The sequence below is a fragment of the Tachyglossus aculeatus genome, chromosome X4 (assembly GCF_015852505.1).
Source record: "Tachyglossus aculeatus isolate mTacAcu1 chromosome X4, mTacAcu1.pri, whole genome shotgun sequence".
NCBI classification, from domain to species: Eukaryota; Metazoa; Chordata; class Mammalia; order Monotremata; family Tachyglossidae; genus Tachyglossus; species Tachyglossus aculeatus.
Window position 1 is genome coordinate 20,515,096 of NC_052098.1, and position 19,944 is coordinate 20,535,039.

Genomic DNA, 19,944 nt, shown 5'->3' on the forward strand with positions numbered 1-19,944 from the left:
GAGCTCAATTCTCTCCTATTTGAAGGGAGTGAAGGTTCAGGTTCATAGAAATGTATAGAGCAGAGATGATTTAAATCAGCATTTAGTGGTGATTTGCCTGCGTTTACAATACTATTGCCACAAGCAGTCTTATAGGGCAGAATTTACATACCCTCAATGCAGCTGTCCTTCTTATTAGGAGACACAAAATATTCTCAAAATAAGAGAGAATCAAGCACAATATTTTTATTCTTAAAAAATACTATATTAAACCAACAGATCAAATATGAAACCATCAGGCATGATCTCTAGTCCCTCCCTCCTCTGACCCTTCTAAAACTCTTCCCATTTTTCCCAGCAGTATCTCAAAAGGACATCTCTTGCCTCCTCTCAAAATCCACCTCCTCCACCTAGGCCTCGGGCCCCATCCCTCTGCACCTTATCAAAGTGCTTGCCCCATCTCTGACTGCCATCATCAACCATTCACTCTTCAATTGCTTTCTCCCCACTGTTTTCAAACATGCTCATGTATCTCCTAGCCTGCAAACACAGAACAAAAAAAACCCCTGGCCCCACAGCTCCCTCCTGTTATCACCCCTTCTCCCTCTTACAGTTCCTCTCCAAACTCCTTTAGCAAGTTGTCTACACCTGCTGCCTCCGTGTTATCTCCTCCAATTCTCTCCTTGGCCCTCTCAAATCTGGTTTCTATCCCCTTAACTCCACAGAAACTGCCATTTCAAAAGTCACCAGTGATCTCCTTCCCCCGAAATCCAACAGCTTCTACTCCATCCTAAGCCGTCCTCGATCTCTCAGCTGCCTTTGACACTGTGGACCACCCCCTTCTCCTGGAAACGTTATCCAACTTTGGCTTCATTGACACTGTCCTGTGCTGGTTCTCCTCCTATCTCTCTGGCAGCTCATTCTCAGTCTCTTTCTAAGGCTCCTCCTCTGCTTCCCACCCCCTCAAGCTTCGGTTCTGGGTCACCTTCTAGTCTCCATCCATACCCATTCCCTTGGAAAACTCATTCACTCCGATAACTATAACTACCACCTCTATGCAGATAATTCTGAAATCTACATCTTCAGCACTGATCTCTTTCCCTCTCTGCAGTCTCGCATTTCCTCCTGCCTTCAAGACATCTCTGCTTGGATTTTCCATCCACACCTCAATCTGAACATGTCCAAAACAGAACTCCTTATCTTCCCACCCAAACCCTGTCCTCTCCTGATTTTCCCATCACTGTAAACAGCACCGCCATCCTCCCTGCTTCACAAGCCTGTAACTTAGGTGTTATCCTCAACTTGTCTCCCTCACGTAACCTATTCATTCAGTCTATCACCAAATCCTGTTGGTTCAATCTTCACAACGTTGCTAAAATCTGCCCTTTCTTCTCGTCCAAACAGCTACCTCTTTTCCTCTTATCCTATTTAACCTTGATAACTGCAGCAGCCTCCTTGCTGATCTCCCTGCCTCCTGTCTCTCCCTACTCCAGGTGATACTTCACTCTTCTGCCCGGATCATTTTTCTACCAAAATGGTCAGTGCATTTTTCCCCACTCCTCAAGAACCTCCACTGGTTGCCACCCACCTCCGCATCAAACAGAAACATATCACCAAAGGCTTTAAAACACTCAATCACCTTTCCCCTCCTACTTACCTCCACAATTTGACTTTGGGCAAGTCACTTTACTTCTCTGTGCCTCAGTTCCCTCATCTGTAAAATGGGGATTAAGACTGTGAGCCCCACGTGGGACAACCTGATCACCTTGTATCTCCCCAGCGCTTAGAACAGTGCTTTGCACATAGTAAGCGCTTAACAAATATCATCATTATTATTATCTTGTCTATCTTGCCGCTGACCTCTTGCGCACCTCCTGCGTCTGGCCTGGAATGCTCTCCCTCTTCATATCTGCCAGACAATCTCTCTCCTCACCTTCAAAGCCTTAATAAGCTTTAATAATAAAGCCCAAAGCCTTATATGTTGCCAACTTGTACTTCCCAAGCGCTTAGTACAGTGCTCTTCACACAGTAAGTGCTCAATAAATACGATTGATTGATTGATTGATTAATAAAAGCACATCTCCTCCAAGAGGCCTCCTCTGACTGAGCCCACATTACATCTTCTCCCACTCCCTTCTGTCTTGCCCTGCACTTAGACTTGCACCCTTTATTCACCTCTTCCTCAAAACAGCACTTACGTACGTATTTGTAATTTATTCATTTATACTGATGTCTGTCTTCCCCTCTAAACCCTAAGCTCTTTGGGACCATGTCTACCAACTCTGTTATACTGTACTCTCCCAAGTGCTTAGTACAGCGCTCTGCCCACAGTAGGTGCTCAGTAAATACGATTGATCGATCAAAATAATAGCATTTGTAGCTGCCCCCTTCCCAATCCACTCTACATAGTTTAAATAATTTCTCTTTTCCTAAAGACAGAACGTGCTAAATCAGTAATGTATTCCAAAAATAATTTACAATAATCTGTATGTTGTAGAAGTAGCGTGGCTCAGTGAAAAGAGCCCGGGCTTTGGAGTCAGAGGTCATGGGTTCAAATCCCGGCTCCGCCAGTTGTCAGCTGTGTGACTTTGGGCAAGCCACTTAACTTCTCTGTGCCTCAGTGACCTCATCTGTAAAATATGGATTAAGACTGTGAGCCCCCCGTGGGACAACCTGATCACCTTGTAACCTCCCCAGTGCTTAGAACAGTGCTTTGCACATAGTAAGCACTTTAAAAGTGCCATCATTATTATTACCATCATTATTTGGGGAGGGGGAAGAGAGGGTAAAGCACAATTGAGCTGATTTTTAAATATGGACAAATCTTTAGATGACAATATTCAATGCATATGTTGAAGAAAGGTCACTAAATTTCAAAATCTTGTCATTGATATGAAGCAGATGTACAATCTGGAATTTGTATAAATTGTGCCTATTGGTCCCAACAGTACCAAAAGGAATGTTTTCTCTCTTCAGCTCTGAAGATAAATTGGATTCAGATCGCTATTGTCCCGGATCCAGCCAGAATTATCCCTCAAGATTTTAAATAACCCTGGCATTATATATTAAAGGACAGCTGCTTGGCTGAAAGAGGGTGTCCCTTTCAGGAAAATCTGCCCTAAATCGGAGTAGACAAAATAATAACTTAATAAATGAAAACTTAAGAAACCAGGAGAGAATATCCTGAAAATACATACAGATAACAAATAAGTAGGTGGGCCTGAAATAAATGTGGAATTGAAATAAATGTGGATATTCAAGGAAAGCAAACACAATTTATAATCACACTGGGATAAGTCACTATAAACTAGTTAAATTATCTTAAGGAAAAGAGGATTCATTGTATGCTAGCCTCAATTAAGAAGGTGATAATTCCAGATGCTTCTCAAGTAACCAGATAATTTTTTTGAGGTTTTGCTCTGTTACATGTTTAATATCCATCTTGGCTGGAATTACCCCACTTCAATTCACCATAAAAAAATTGTTGGGGTGTCTTACAGTCATCTATTCTCTTCAAGTGTCCCGCACAGGGCTTTGATAGGATGAATATTGCTGCAATGCTGGTGTATTGACTAGGCTGTAAGCTTCTTGAGGCTAGAAATCACTCCTAACAAATTCTATTGTATTGTACTCTCCTAAGCACTTGGTACTGTGCTCTTCACAGAGTAAGCACTCAAACAGCAGTGGTTGATTGACTGACTTGGCTCTAGGATGTTTTTCTTTGTGATTCTGTCTTGCTACTTCACGTTACGTACTGTGCATATGCGGCATTGGTAGAAATGCTCTAGATGTCAGATGTGGCATCTGATGTAAGTCCAGTGCTACTGAACTGACCTTTCATTTGGATTATGGGAGATGATTCGGGGGTTGAGCATCAAGGGGTTGAGTCTTTGAAGGGAGGACCTTTGAGGATGTGAGAAAAGGAAAAGGAAGGAAAAGACAGGCAAGGAAGGGATAGTAAGAGGGGAGCAATGAGGAGACAGAGGAGAAAGATTTAGGAAGTGGAGAGGGAGAAGAGAACAGGGGAAGAGGAGAGGAAGGAAAGTCGGTCCTTATCCTCTGAGGCTGCTTTATGTCCTCTTTCATTATCATTTCACCAGCAGCCAAGTGGTGGCAGAGGCTTTGGAACAAGCCCAGGACAAGCTAGGACAGCTGAACCGCAGCCACTAATGCCTGTAGGATCGTGTCTGTGCTCCAGGTTTCCGGGCCAGAAAACAGTGCAGTGGCCACACAGGTAGGCCCCTTGAGGCTGCTTCGGAGTCTAGCCCACCCCACGCCTGGCCTCTGAGGATCTGCCAGCTGGATGGCCGGCTGGCTGGATGGGAGAGGAGAACTCACTTCATCCTCCCTGGGCTCCTGTGGGCTGGGGGGCGGGGAGGGGTGCAAAGGAGTCTCTGGCCTGGCTCCTGTCGGGAGAGGACTAGAGAAACCCCACAGATGCCACAGCTAAGTTAGGGTCCCGAATCTGTCATCAGGAGGTGACAAGCTGAAATGATGTCTCATTTCCTCTTCTTCCTCGAAGGGGCAGGTTGGCCTAGCTAGCTATGGCTGCCTGTCTTGCCTAAACAGTTCTGTAGTTGGAGGCGATGATTCCCCCTTCACCCCTATGGATCTAGTGCTCCTGAATCCGTTTCATAGCCATAAAGACTGTTAACTAATTGTTAAGAGCCTGTTGTTGGGTAGGGACCGTCTCTATATGGTGCCGATTTGTACTTCCCAAGCGCATAGTACAGTGCTCTGCACACAGTAAGCGCTTAACAAATACAATTGAATGAATGTCTGCCTGTCTTCATTAGCTTCAAGGCCCCTTGAAAGCAGGGACTGTCTCTTCTGCTTCTGTTGTACTCTCCCAAGTGTTTAGTACAGTGCTCTGCACTCTGGCGATCAACAGATAGCATTGTTTGAATGACTGATTAATTGAATGTGGTCCTTGTCCTCGAAGAGGTCATAGTCTAAAAGGAGAGATGAACAGACCCAGCAGTTCACAACTCGCTGGAGGAAGAGAAACTAACAATGCTAAAGCTGTTGATGGGCAGTGGTCCAGGTTAAATAGGTAAGTGAATGTAACTCGAGATTATGAATGGAAGGCAGAGTGAGAAGATGAGCTTGGGAGGAAAGAAGAGCGTGAGCTGGGGTGTAGTGCGGGAAGAGAGTAGTTGAGAAAGGGGGAGAGAGATGATTGAGTGCCTTAAAACGGGAGTTTTTTTAAAGTACATCAGGAGTTTCTGCTTAATGCAGGGAGGAATGGGTAGCCATTCAAAGGCTCTGAGGAGTGGGTGATGTGCTTTAAAAAATGATCCAGGCCCCGAGTGAAATATGGACTGGAGAGAGGCAAGACGAAGAGATGGAGGCTGATCTAGCTGGGATATGATGAGGAATCACCATGAAAACTATCTTCGGGAGCTTCCTTTCTACAGTAAGAACCAAGGAGCTACTGGAGACTTTTGATGAAGGAAATTATATTCTCTGATCATCCATTTTTCCACCCATTCCACTGCAGAGCTTTCCCCCTGCATTTATCTTTATTACATTCTTCCCCTTGCTACAACTGGTCCTCCTCTCCTGCCATTCTTTCTTCATCCCCGGATTATGCAGTTCTCAAAAACTGGATCTACTCCTTTCCTTCTTGAGTCAGAGGACTTTGAAAGCCCCCATGGGAATAAAACTCAACCCTAGGCTACCCTTTGACTTGTGTTCAGTTCCACATTCCAACATGCCTTATAATTTCTCCTCACTCCAGAAAATAGAATTATCACCTGATTTGGAAGGGGGGACCTAAAATCTGCAAATCTGTGGGTGCATTGCCTGCTTCCCTGCTCTGGCTGGTCTCTCTAATGGCTATCTTGTCCCACGCACACTCAATCTTCCCAAGCCCTCCTTCACAATTCCTCCTTGAGAAAGTGCATGCAAAGGGAAATCTCTCTGTTCCCATAACCAATATGCAAAGTGGAGCTTTTACTCCTCAGGCAAATGCAGGGTAAATAGGGCAGAGAGGAAAAATAAGAATCTTTGATCTAGTGACACTTGCAAAGTTTCCTCTCCTGGCTCTGTAATGTGTGCTGGATCTAGCCCAACCCTGCTTTCAGTCCCAGGTCTCAAATTGCCCTGCTAATACCTGGGTTCTTGAAGAGCTGGGACTTTCAAAATCATCCTAATCCAAAGAGTTGGGCCTGCTGGGAAAGAACTAAAATGTAGGAGGGATGCATGTGGAGGCGGGGGTGGGAGGGGGAGAAGGGGAAGTGGGCTGGGGAGAGGAAAGAACCAAAGGGACGAGAACAAAGATACGAAAATAGAAAGGCAGCAAGGAACAAAAGAAACACACAAAACTGATAGGAAAGAACAAGTGAGAAACAATGAGAGAGAGAGCGACAAAACCTCTCTGTTGAGGCAGTTATTTTTACTGCAACAAATCAAAAGGAAAATGGCCAAATACAAAAAAAATAGTTCCCAAAGGCATCAAAACAACTATTATTTTACTCTTATTCATGGGAGATAAGTGAAGCTCAAGAAATGAGAGGAAAACCACCTTTTATATCCTGAAATTTCCATGTTGCTCCATTAGAATTTGACTGCAGAATAGGCACTTAAATCATTCCGGGGCGTATTTTTTTTAATATTAACAAGATTCTAGTGTTTCAAAATCGCAGAGAAGCATTAGTTAATTGAAATCAGCAATCAATCAGGGTCTTTTTTCCTAAAACAAAAAATCTGTAAAACTTAATTTACTTCTATTTAATTACCTTGTTTTACTCCTGCTGTGTTTATTAATAATGAATAGCTCCTCCTTTAAAAATGGCATTGATCACCAATTTCCACTGTGGCTGAGGTGATTTGACATGACAAATGTCATGGGCTGGAGTCTCAGGGCCATTGTTCAGCTTTGCATATTTACAACTAAATCAATTTATGAGGCAATCCATACTCCACGTATAGTGAGCAAGTTATTAACACAATATCAGAGCTGAGCCCTTTCTTTTCAGCATGACTTAGACTGGTTGAATACAAGAATGTGGCTTACTTTTATGAACTTTCAAACCAAAGGCATTTACATTTCTTCTTTTCTTTTTCCCTCCCTCTCCGGTTCCTGCTTCTCCACGGTGAATGTCGCAAAGACTAATTGATCCATTTCCAGTTTAGGAAGAAACTCCCCAATTGATGTTTTTAGCCGTCTTTTCAACAATGTTAAATGGTTGGAAACTGGTGAAGTGAAAGACATTTACTGCTTGTTGCAAGTGAATGGTGTAAACGGTATTGATCTGCTATGAAGGGTTTACAGTAGGGAAGCATTCAGCACATTATTTAAAGTGTAAATACCTATTTGATTTATTTTTGGCCTTTATCCAAATACTTGTAACACAATTTCACTCTTTTGTGTAGTGTTTTTTTTTTTATTTTTTGCCATGAGCAGCACCCAGGTCTATCCCATAAGATGGTGTTTCTGTTTTATCATTCAAGATGGAAATCTTGGAAAAAAAATGAAACGGCAAAACAGAGAAGGAGGTTGGATGCCCCTCTAAAAAGGGAGGAGGAAAAACAGCCTCACCACTTCAAAGTTCCAACTAGGTGCCAAGAATTAAAGCCAGAGCCCCTGGAAGGCAAAACCTCATATCTTTAAAGCCCATCAGTTCCTCCCCATCTTTGATTACTTTCACGTGGAAGCCCTTAAAGGGACCCTGCCTAGACATTACAAACCTGGACCAGACTGGTAAAAGAAAAGCTAAATCCCCTCAGCTCCAGGAGAAATTCAATCAATCAATCAATCAATCAAGCAATGGTATTTATTTAGTGCTTACCACTTGCAAAGCACTGTACTGAGCACTTGGGAGAGGACAATATAACAGAGTTAGCAGACACGTTCCCTGCCCATGATGAGCTTACATTCCAGAGGACCATAAATTCGAGATTCTAAAGTGATCAAGAGGGAAAGTTGGAGAGGTAGGAATTAGGTGGAAAAAGAAGAGGAATCTGGTGGGACAAGCATCTCTGTGATTCCAATCAATCCAGCAGTAGCATCTATTAAACACCTGTGTGCAGAGCCCTGAACTAAACATGAGGAAGGGTACAATGGATGTGGCTGACATGAACCCTGTCCTTCAAGACAATCTCATTGTGTAGGGAGTTTAAATACTAAAATAGGAGCAAGAAGGAAAAGGGGATATAGAAATGAGTTAGTGCTGAAGTGAGGTGTGCACAAAAGTGCTATGTAAGGTTGGTAATACTTAGGTGCTTCGGTAGCATGAGAGTACTGAAGAGGCCGTCCAAGGGATGGTTAAAATCAGGGGAGGCTTCCTGGAGGAGGTAAAATTTCAGAAATGCTTTGAAAATGGAGAGGGTTGTCTTCTATCAAATTTGAAGGGGGCTCGAGGGGGTGAGGGGAAGCTATGAACAGGAGGAGAGGGACAGGTGAAAATGGGGCACATTGAGTTAGCTGAATTGAGAGGAACAAAGAGTTTGAGCTGAGCTTTAGTAGGAGAAGACTGTGGATGAGTGGGGGGAGAGCTAATTAAGTGCTTTAAAACCTGTGGTCAGGCATTTCTTCTTGATGTGATAGGGAATGGTTAACCACTGAAAGTTTTTTTTTTTTTTAAGGAGTGAGAAGTTATGTGCAAGAATGACATTTTAGATAAATGATCCAGGTAGCAGAGTGTCAAGTATGGAGTGAAAAGGGAGACCTGAAAGGAGGCTGTTGGAGTAGTCAAGCCCAGAATATGACAAAATTTGGGCCAGTGTGATGGCCATTTGGATGGGAAAGGAAGGGCAGGTAGAGATAACTTGGAAGCTAAGGAAAAAGGCTAAGATAGATTTGGAAGAGGTCCTGCACGGAGAAAATACTTGAACGGAGTGAGTGTGGATTGAGAAGACAAAGGGATCCAGGACAGAGCCTTGAGGAACACCCACAGCTAGTGAGTGGGAGGCAGAGGAATTGCCCCCAAAATACATTGAGAAGATGTGGCCAGTGTATTACGAGGAGAACCAGGAAAGAATAAGGTCAAACACTGTATTTTGCTTCTATTAAGTCAAGTTAATGAGAAGCCAGGTAAGATTATGGCAATATAGTTTCTCATAACTTTTCTGGGTTTGTTTGGGTTCTTTTGCATGCATAGAGCGAGATCAAAGTGCCAGCTTTTACCTTAGTTGCAAGGAAATTTGCTTTTTAAGAACTGTGATTTGGGGACAGTGCAAGAGTCTCAGGCAAGGGATAACTGTGTCAAAGATTGTTTTATTCTTATTCAAAATGCAGAACGATAGGCCCCACAGTGGCCACTGTGGACTATGAAAGGCAGCAGTTAGGAAGAAGTTAAGGACTTTCCTTCTCCTTTAGGAAAGCAAACTGAGAAACCCCAGATCTGCTTGAGAGTCCAATGTAAACTAGCAATCAAAGAGATGAATTAGCATAACTGATGGTCTCAGTTAGGAAGATGAAATAGCCTTTTATTGCAGATGTTTGCCAAGGAAAATGCTCCCTAGTGAAAGACTCTAAGCAGTTAAGATAGATTTGATGAGGATTTTAATTGCTGTTATGCAACTGGTAATGGAATTTTTTTATTAAATGTCATACAAGAGCCAATCGACAGTTTAGAGGAGGAAAACTCCTTTGTAACAGACATTCTGGGCTTTTCAAACTATGGCTCATCATCATCAGTAGTAGCCTGGTCAACAATAAATAATATTTACCAGGTGCCAGAGAAATTTAGAGAACATGGAGAAGAATCTTTGCCCTTGAGGAACTTTCTATTTAATGTCAGTCAAAGATGTATGGAGAAACAAAATGAATGTGAAGATACATATTTACACACAGCTAAACATAAGCACATAATGGCTGAGGATATATACACCTATAAACAGATAAATAATCTTGAGACAAAGATTTCGGGATGCTTCTTTGGGTTCAAAATGAGGATACGACTGATTGATTTATTGATTGATTATTGGGGAAAGGAAGAGAATGAGACTGAGAGTTCTTAATAATTGTGGTATTTGTTAAGAGCTTACTATGTGTCAAGCACTGTACTAAGTCCTGGAGTAGATGCAAGAAAATCAGGTCCCACATGGGACTCACAGTCTAAGTAGGAGGGAGAACAGGTATTGATTCCCCATTATGCAGATAAGGGCACTGAGGCACAGAGAAGTGAAGGGACTTGCCCTAGGTCACACAGCAGCCTGTGCTCTTTCCACTTTCCATTAGGGCACACTGCTTCAGGTGAGAGATGGTGGCGTTCTGAAAAGAGTAAGAGAATTTGAATTTAGAAGCAGGCAGGAGAGGCCTACCTCTGGGAGAGACAGAATAGGAGATGAAAAGGAAGGGCAAAGGAAAGTGAGGGGAGCCTTGGAATGTTAGCCTGCTGCTGTATGTTCACTACTGAAATAGATTACAATATCTTTGTTGTGATGTTGTTGAGGCAATGACAGGGTGGGATAAATACTGTGGAATATATCAGAGAACATCATCATCGTTGGCTGAAGGTGGGGAATTAGAGTGGATATTATTATTGCCTAATAATAATAATGGTGGTATTTGTTAAGCACTTGCTATGTGCAAAGCACTGTTCTAAGCGCTCGGGGGATACAAGGTGATCAGGTTGTCCCACGTGGGACTCACAGTCTTAATCCCCATTTAACAGATGCGGTAACTGAGGCACATAGATGTTAAGTGGCTTGTCCAAGGTCACACAGCTGACAAGTGGCGGAGCCGGGATTTGAATCCTTGACCTCTGACTCCCAAGCCTGTGCTCTTTCCACTGAGCCACACTGCTAATGATTACTGTCTAACAGTAATGAGCAGGTTGTCTACACTTGCTGTCTCAAATTCCTCTCCTCCAGTTCTCTCCTTGACCCCCTCCAATCTGGCTTCCATCCCCTTCACTCCACAGAAACTGTCGTCTCAAAGTTCACCAATGCCAAATCCAATGGCTTTTACTCCATCCTATTCCTCCTCAACCTCTCAGCTGCCTTCTCCCGGAAACGTTATCCAACCTGGGATTCACTGACTCCCCTCAAGGTTCTCCTCATCTCTCTGGCCATTCATTCTCAGTCTCCTTTCCGGGCTCCTTCGCTGCCTCCCGATCCCTTAACTGAGAATGTCCCTCAAGGTTCAGTTCTGGGTCCCCTTCTATTCCCCATCTACCCCCACTTCTTTGGAGAACCCATTCGCTCCCATGCCTTCAACTACCACATCTATGCAGATGATACCCCAAACTACATCTCCAGCCATGATCTCTCTCCCTCTCTGCAGTCTTGCATTTCCTCTTGCCTTCAAGACATCTCTACCTGGATTTCCTCCCGTGACCTCAAGCTTAACATGTCCAAAATAGAATTCCTTAATTCCCAGCCAAACCCTGTCCTCCCCCTGACTTTCCCATCACTGTAGACGGCATCACCATCCTTCCTGTCCCACAAGCCCATAACCTTGTTGTTAGCCTTGACTCCTCTCTCTCATTCAATCCACATATTAAATCCATTACTAAATCCTGTCGGTCCTACCTTCACAACATTGCTAAAATCCTCCCTCTCCTCTCCATCCAAATTGCTACCACCCTAATGCAATCACTCCTCCTATTACTGGATTACTGCATCAGCCTCCTTGCTGACCTCCCTGCCCCCTTTCTCTCCCCACTCCAGTCCATATTTCACTCTGCTGCCTGTATCATTTTTCTACGAAAACATTCAGAACATATCACCCCACTCCTCAAAAAACACCAGTGGTTTCCCATCCACCTCTGCATCAAACAAAACTTCTCACCATTGGCTTTGAAGCACTCTACCACCTTGCCCCCTCTTACCTCACCTCGCTACTTTCCTTCTATGGCTCAGCCCGCACACTTTGCTCCTCTAACGCTAACCTTCTCACTGTGCCTCGATCTCTCCTATCTCACCGGCGGCCCTGGTCCTGCCTCTTGCCTGGAACACCCTCCCTCCTCGAACCCGACAGAAAATTACTCTCCCCCGCTTCAAAGCCTTATTGAAGGCACAGCTCCTCTCCAAGGGGCCTTCCCAGACTAAGCCCTTCTTTCCTCTTCTCCCACTCCCTTCCTCATCACTCTGACTTGCTCCCTTGGTTCTTCCCCCCTCCCAGCCCCCCAGCACTTATGTACTTACCTGTAATTTATTAATTTGTATTGATGTCTGTTTCCCATTACCCCCTCCGACAGACCATAAACTCATTGTGGGAAGGGGTACTCTCCCAAGTGCTTAATAAAGTGCTCTGCACACGGTAAGTGCTCAATAAATATGATTGAATGAATGAATAATGGTTGATGCTATTACAGAAGAAGTGGGGAACTGGGGAAATTTAGGAGCAAATCTTAAAAGAAATATGTTATTGATGTGAAAAAGATTTGTGTGTTCCTTCAGCTTAGGCAGGTAAAGGTACAATAATAATGAATGCGTTGGAGGATGTATAAAGAGAGTAGAATTTCTAAATATTTGTAGTTGAAGCCTTTTAGAGTCACTAAGCTGATAAGCAGGGGTAGAACAGCCCGTAATATGGGTCGGCGAGGGCTTCTGAACATTCGATCCCATTCCCGTGCCCTTTCCGGAGAGGTAGAACCATGGAGTCTAAGCCTTGGGTCACCTGAGTGGTGTCAGAAGTTATTTGGAGGCCAAAGAGAGCATGGGAAAAGTATCTTTAACAGAGTTTGCAATCCCCCAAATAAAGATATTACTGGCCTGGCCCAAAGCTGACTATTGTGCACAGGGACCCTGAGCTGCCAGTCCAGAGGAAGAATCAGTGTGGCTCAGTGGAAAAAGCCCAGGCTTTGGAGTCAGAGGTCATGGGTTCAAATCCCTGCTCCGCCAATTGTCAGCTCTGTGACTTTGGGCAAGTCACTTCACTGGGCCTCAGTTACCTCATCTGTAAAATGGGGATGAAGACTGTGAGCCCCCCGTGGGGCAATCTGATCACCTTGTAACCTCCCCAGTGCTTAGAACAGTGCTTTGCACATAGTAAGCACTTAATAAATGCTATTTAAAATATAAAAAAATAGAAGGTTAAAGAGGTTTAGAATAAATGGTTAATAATAATGATTGTGGTATTTGTTAAGCACTTACTATGTGCTAGGCATTGTACTAAATGCTGGCTGGCCTAGTAGAAAGAGTAGAGCAGCAGGCAGAAGACCCAACTCTGCCATTTGGCTGCTATGTGTCCTTGGGCAACACACTGAACTTCTCTGTGCTCCATTTGTTTATCTGTAAATGAGAATTAAATATAATAATAATGTCGGTATTTGTTAAGTGCTTACTATGTGCCAAGCACTGTTCTAAGTGCTGGGATAGATACAGGGTTATTTGCTTGTCCCATTTGGGGCTCACAGTCTTGATCCCCATTTTACAGATGAGGTAACTGAGGCACAGAGAAGTGAAGTGACTTGCCCAAAGTCACACAGCTGAGTGGCAGAGCTGGGATTAGAACCCATGACCTCTGACTCCCAAGTTGGGACTCTTTCCACTAAACCAGGCTGCTTCCCCTGCCACTCACACACCTAAGACTGTGGAGCAGGGACTGTTTCCAAAGTGATTATCACGAATCTACCTAGTGATTAGCACAGTCCTTGGCATAAAGCAGTCACTTAAACACCACAGTTATTATTATTAAGATGAACTGTTTGGGCAGCAAAGGTAATCTGGCTGAATTGATTACTTTCAATTAGACTTTGCAATCCTCCCTTATCCTGTTATATAGTACTCTCTCTAGCACTTAAGACAGTGCTTTGCACACAATAAACACTCGGTAAATACCACTGATTGAATGATCAACGCTAAGGAATAGACAGTCCCTAATCTTAAAGAGGTGAGGATCCAAAGGAGAAGCTCACAGATTCATAGGGAGCTTGGAAGGAACAGAAAAGTCAAGTTTGTAAATTTGGTAGGCTTCATTTTCACCACGGCATATTCAGGTTGAGAGCCATGTTGCAACTTTTCAGTGTTGAGCTACCTCATTTCAAAAACGAAAAAATACTTGAGAGGCATTTTTCACACCAATTACTGTCACTCTTATAAAACAACAAACAACACACATATTCTGGTCAAATGAATGTGGGAAACGTCTGAAGCACCCCGGTCAAATTTCCTTTGAAAAATGCATGTTTTAAACATTTCCCAGGAAACTATGGTTTGCATTTTCCAGATCTCTGAACTTCCACAAAATCATGAGACATTTTTTGTCAAATCCAGCACAGCGTCAGGCTAACCCATCCTACTGATGTCACACCACCCTGACAGCTCAATAAGCAATTCTGGTAGGTAAAAAGCACATTGCTTTTAAAAGAGTTGATATCTCTAAAGAATGAGTCCTAGCAGGGCATGAATCATTCTGCACTTCTGAACCCCAGGATGGTAATACAAGCTAGTGAGACAGGATCAGCTGAATGCCATCAGAAGCTGAGTGAACAATGCCAGAAGGAAATTCCAGTTACCTTGGATTTTACAACCTTTCTAGCATTGAATCCACACAGGGTAATTTATGTGGATTTAGTGACTATCAGAAGAATTGTGAGAAATGATTAGCCAATTAGTTCGGTTACAACCTTATCTATTTGAATTACCTGCTAGATCCTGGGTCTCAGTTGTAGGGGAGAGCCTAGTGACTAGAAGTGTTTAGAACATAATATCTGTTGGTTTGCAAAGGTGCCACCACAATTTTTAAGCACATGCTGGATCTCAGAAGAAGCAGCATCGCCTAGTCTCACAAGCCCGCAACCTTGGTGTCATCCTCGACTCCGCTCTCTCATTCACCCCTCACATCCAAGCCGTCACCAAAACCTGCCGGTCTCAGCTCCGCAACATTGCCAAGATCCGCCCTTTCCTCTCCATCCAAACCGCTACCCTGCTCATTCAAGCTCTCATCCTATCCCGTCTGGACTACTGCACTAGCCTTCTCTCTGATCTCCCATCCTCGTGTCTCTCTCCACTTCAATCCATACTTCATGCTGCTGCCCGGATTATCTTTGTCCAGAAACGCTCTGGACATATTACTCCCCTCCTCAAAAACCTCCAATGGCTACCGATCAATCTGCGCATCAGGCAGAAACTCCTCACCCTGGGCTTCAAGGCTCTCCATCACCTCGTCCCCTCCTACCTCACCTCCCTTCTCTCCTTCTACTGCCCAGCCCGCACCCTCCGCTCCTCCACCGCTAATCTCCTCACTGTACCTCGCTCTCGCCTGTCCCGCCATCGACCCCCGGCCCACGTCATCCCCCGGGCCTGGAATGCCCTCCCTCTGCCCATCCGCCAAGCTAGCTCTCTTCCTCCCTTCAAGGCCCTGCTGAGAGCTCACCTCCTCCAGGAGGCCTTCCCAGACTGAGCCCCTTCTTTCCTCTCCCCCTCGTCCCCCTCTCCATCCCCCCGTCTTACCTCCTTCCCTTCCCCACAGCACCTGTATATATGTATATATGGTTTTACATATTTATTACTCTATTTATTTATTTATTTATTTATTTTACTTGTACATTTCTACCCTACTTATTTTATTTTGTTGGTATGTTTGGTTCTGTTCTCTGTCTCCCCCTTTTAGACTGTGAGCCCACTGTTGGGTAGGGACTGTCTCTATGTGATGCCAATTTGTACTTCCCAAGTGCTTAGTACAGTGCTCTGCACATAGTAAGCGCTCAATAAATACGATTGATTGATTGATTGATAGTGGAAAGAGCACAGTCTTTGGAGTCAGAGGATTGGAGTTCTAATCCTACCTCCTCCAGTTGCCTGCTCTGTGACTTGTGCAAATCACTGAACTTCTCTATGCCTCACTTTCCTCATTATAAAATAGGGCTCACGGAGCCTGTGAGCCCAATGTGGGACAGGGACTATGTGTGACCTGATTAACCTGCTTCTATCCCAGTGCTTAGAACACTGTTTGACACAGAGTAATATAACAATATTATCATGGTAATTAGGGAACCAGGAGTAGTGGCAGATTCCTCAATACTCTTTTTTACTTGGTCCCTTTGTAGCAGGAGACCACACTTTGGTGGAAAGAACTAAGTTTTTCCATGCTTGACTCGTGACATGCTGCATTATTTCAGGCCAATCACTTAATATCCTTCTATTTCCATTTCTTAACTGTAAAGGTGGGGTGTGATGATTACTCAAGTTAGCCGCTCCACAGAGGTAGAGGATCAAATTCTCTAAGCCTGCTAGAACAAGTAGAAACTCACTACTGAGTTCTGCCCACCACCCCACCAAGGTAAACTTAATCTAAACCTAAGTGGAAGTAATAGTATTTGTTAAGCACTTACTGTGTGCAGTGCATGGTTCTATGAGCTTTGAAAGAATGCACAGGTGGAAATTAGACATGGCCCCTGTCCCTCAGGGGGCTCACAGTTTAGAGGTATCTGGTTCTTAGTGGGTGCCATTGCCTGAACTCAGCCAATTACAGGCGGGAAGATGGGGAAAAAGGAGGGACCCCCTTGGCCATTTTTAAGTTAGGAAATTGGGACTGGATGATCATTGGGAAGAACACAAGAGCAAAAACTGTTTTCCAGGTTGGGGTTCAAAGGCTAGGATCACTTGGGAGTGAGAGAAAAAAGATCAAGCGGATGGGCAGCATATTTGCTCTGGGATCCTTAAATCCTGACGTAAAGACCCAAAGATGGTGGGCCTGAAACTTGGCATTCCCTGATAGTGGCTGAGGGGACTGGACCAATGCAAGATGCGTGGGGACATGTTCAGGGATGTAGAAAGAGTCGTGGGAGAGGGAAAACAGAAAGCTAAACTTGAGGCAGATATGTCTTCTGGCGGTTACTTTGCAACTTCTGCATTATTATAAATGGTATTCTTTCCTCTGCCAAAAGTTATTTCCTTTCTCCTTTTTGGCAAAGCATGGCCTTCCCTTTCTGCACACGTATATGTTCACCATGAAGATTTCCCAGTTCACCCCATCAATCTCTAGTTACTTAAATAACCTTTAATAAATAATCTCTCTGTACATAGTATGGCTGCATGTCTCTCCTAGTGTGTATATATATATATATATATATGTATATCTAAATATAATGTCTATACACATATATATGTATAGCCATACTAGTATATGTGTATCCATTCACAGAGACACACAGACAGTCGTTTAGTACAAATTCTAATCCCAGCTCCTCCATTTACTTCCTTTTTGAACTTGGGTGAGTCACTTAAGTTCTCTGTGCCTCAGTTTCCTCTTCTGTAAAATGGGGATAAAATACCTGTTCTCCCTCCCCTGCAGACCGTGAGCCCTATGTGTGAGAGGGACTGTGTCTAATCTGATTATCTTGTATCTACCTAAGTGCTTAGCACAGTGTGGGGTACATAGGTACTGCTTAAGAAATACCACAATTATTCTTGTTTCCATTTGAGTGCGTTGTATTTTCATTTTGGTGTAGCATTGGTCCTGTTACTCCCATTAAATTGTAAATTCTTCAAGAGCAGGGACATCTCTTGTTTGGCCTCTCCTCAATCCCTAGCCCATGCTATGCACCCAATAAATTATACTGCCTGACAGTTTTATATAGATAAGAAAGCTTCATACAAAAAGTGCAGCCTTTGTAGCATATAATCTTGTAACTTCTCTAGTATAGCACATAAATCCCTAGCTAATTTTCATTCGGTAGTATTTATTTAGCACTCCCGGTGCGCAAAACACTATACTAAGCACTGGGAAAAATCAAGGATGAAAATTAAACAATTCTCTTATCTTCTGTATAACATAATAAAATATAATGAGTCAATATTGTTATACCTTCTATATCTTATTATTAGGACACTGGTCCTGAAGTAATAGAGATTGCCAAGATGGCTGAGTTACACACAGAAACTTTCTATGTCATTTAAATGGGTAAATTACAATTGGAAATAGGAAAGGAGAAAGAGTCAAGTGTACCATGACTATGAGTCAGTGTAGTTCCTCTCTCCATTGCCAAAATGATGCTGTTGAGTAAGGCAGCATTACTGAAAATTATTTGAGACTGAAAGCACAAAAAAGCATAAAAAATCTGGGTCTTCTTTGAAATGACTTAATTTATGGAGCACTATAATAATCACGCTTTGCTTGCTTCCTGATGGCCGGGGATATTGTGTGTGTTTGTTTATGCCTTGCTCTTTAAAGTCACAGTGGCACTTCACGTAATGTTAGCAACATAATTATCATTACATAGATGTTACTTGGTCAGACACCACTCATCTGTCTGGCTACTGAATACCTGATCGTTTGGAGGCACTCTGGAAGCAGCTAAAAAAATGGGAGGACACAAATCCTGCTATCTCTTGGCTCCGTTTTTGATCAATTTTTCCCAGTAAGAAGCCTTCCTCACCTTTGCCTTCTCTTTGACAATTACTGTCTGCTTTTTGTTGTTCATTCTTTGACACATAGCATTTTAAAATCATTGGGATTTTAACTGGGATTCTACTGATTCATGGGCCTGATTCAGATGCTTTTTGTTGTTCATTCTTTGATGCATAGCATTTTAAAATCATTGGGATTTTAACTGGGATTCTACTGATTCTTGGGCCTGATTCCGATTTAGCCTTGCTAAAACTGCCCAAGTGTGTTGTAAAAGAGGCAGGAGGACCTGGGTTCTAGTCTCTGCTCAACCACTTCTCTGCTGTGTGACCTTGTGCAAGTCACTTAACTTCTCTGTGTCTCAGATACCTCATCTGTAAAATGGAGATTACGGCAGTGAGCCCCATGTGGGACATGTTCTGTGTCCAACCTGTCTACAATATATGTATGGCTAGACCAGTATATGTGTATCCATACACAGACACACAGAGACAGTTGTTTAGTACAAATTCTAATCCCAGCTCCTCCACTTACTTCCTTTTTGAACTTGGGTGAGTCACTTAAGTTCCCTATGCCTCAGTTTCCTCATCTGTAAAATGGGGTTAAAATACCTGTTTTCCCTCCCTTGTAGAACGTGAGCCCCCTGTGTGAGAGGGACTCTGTCTGATCTGATTATCTTGTATCTACCTAAGTGCTTAGCACATTGTGGGGTACATAGTTGATGCGTAAATTATACCACAGTTATTCTTGCTTTCATTTGAATGTGTTGTATTTTCATTTTGGTGTAGCATTGGTCCTGTTACTCCCATTAAATTGTAAATTCTTCAAGAGCAGGGGCATCTCTTGTTTTACCTCTCCTCAATCCCTAACCCATGGTAGACCAGCACTTAGAACAGTGCCTGGACACATAAACAAATATCATTCAAAAAAAAAGGGAACTTTCTGTGCTGTGAGGAAGAGATGCCGGCTGAACCTGGGAAGGTAAGTGAGGAAAGAAATGATAAGCTGACTATTGGAGCAAAGAAATAGTCAGGTAGGTCACAGTTCCTGGCTTCTCTGCGATGTGTCATGGCTTAGTGGAAAGATCACAGGCTTGGGAGTCAGAGGTCATGGGCTCTAGCCCTGGCTCTGCTGCTTGTCTGCTGTTTGACCTTGGGTGAGTCACCTGGCTTCTCTGTGCCTCAGTTGCCTCACCTGTAAAATGGAGAATAAGACTGTGAGCCCCACGTGGGACAGCCTGATTACCTTGTATCCATCCCAGCGCTTAGAACAGTGCTTGGCACATAGTAAGCAATTAACAAATACCATTATTATTATTATTATTATTATCAGGGCTCACAAGGGGCCATAGGATTTATTTGGCCTTGCTCCTGGCCAAAGCTTATTCCTGCCCCTCACTTAGGGTGAGCAATTAGTGGTTTATATAGGTATCAAGCAATCATATTTATTGAGTGCTACTGTGTGCAGAACACGGCACTGAGCACTTGGAGAGTACAATATAACAGAGTTGGTAGACACGTTCCCTGCCCACAAATAGCTGACAGTCTCTATAAGTTCTCACTCCCTTAGAAAGGTGGTCTGCACAAAGCAGATGCTCAGTGAATATTATTGGTTGATACTACTGCTCTAGACTGTAAGCTAGCTGTGGGCAGGGAACGTGCCTACCAACTCTCTTGAATTGCACGCTTCCAAATACTTAGTACAGTGCTCTGAAAAAAAAA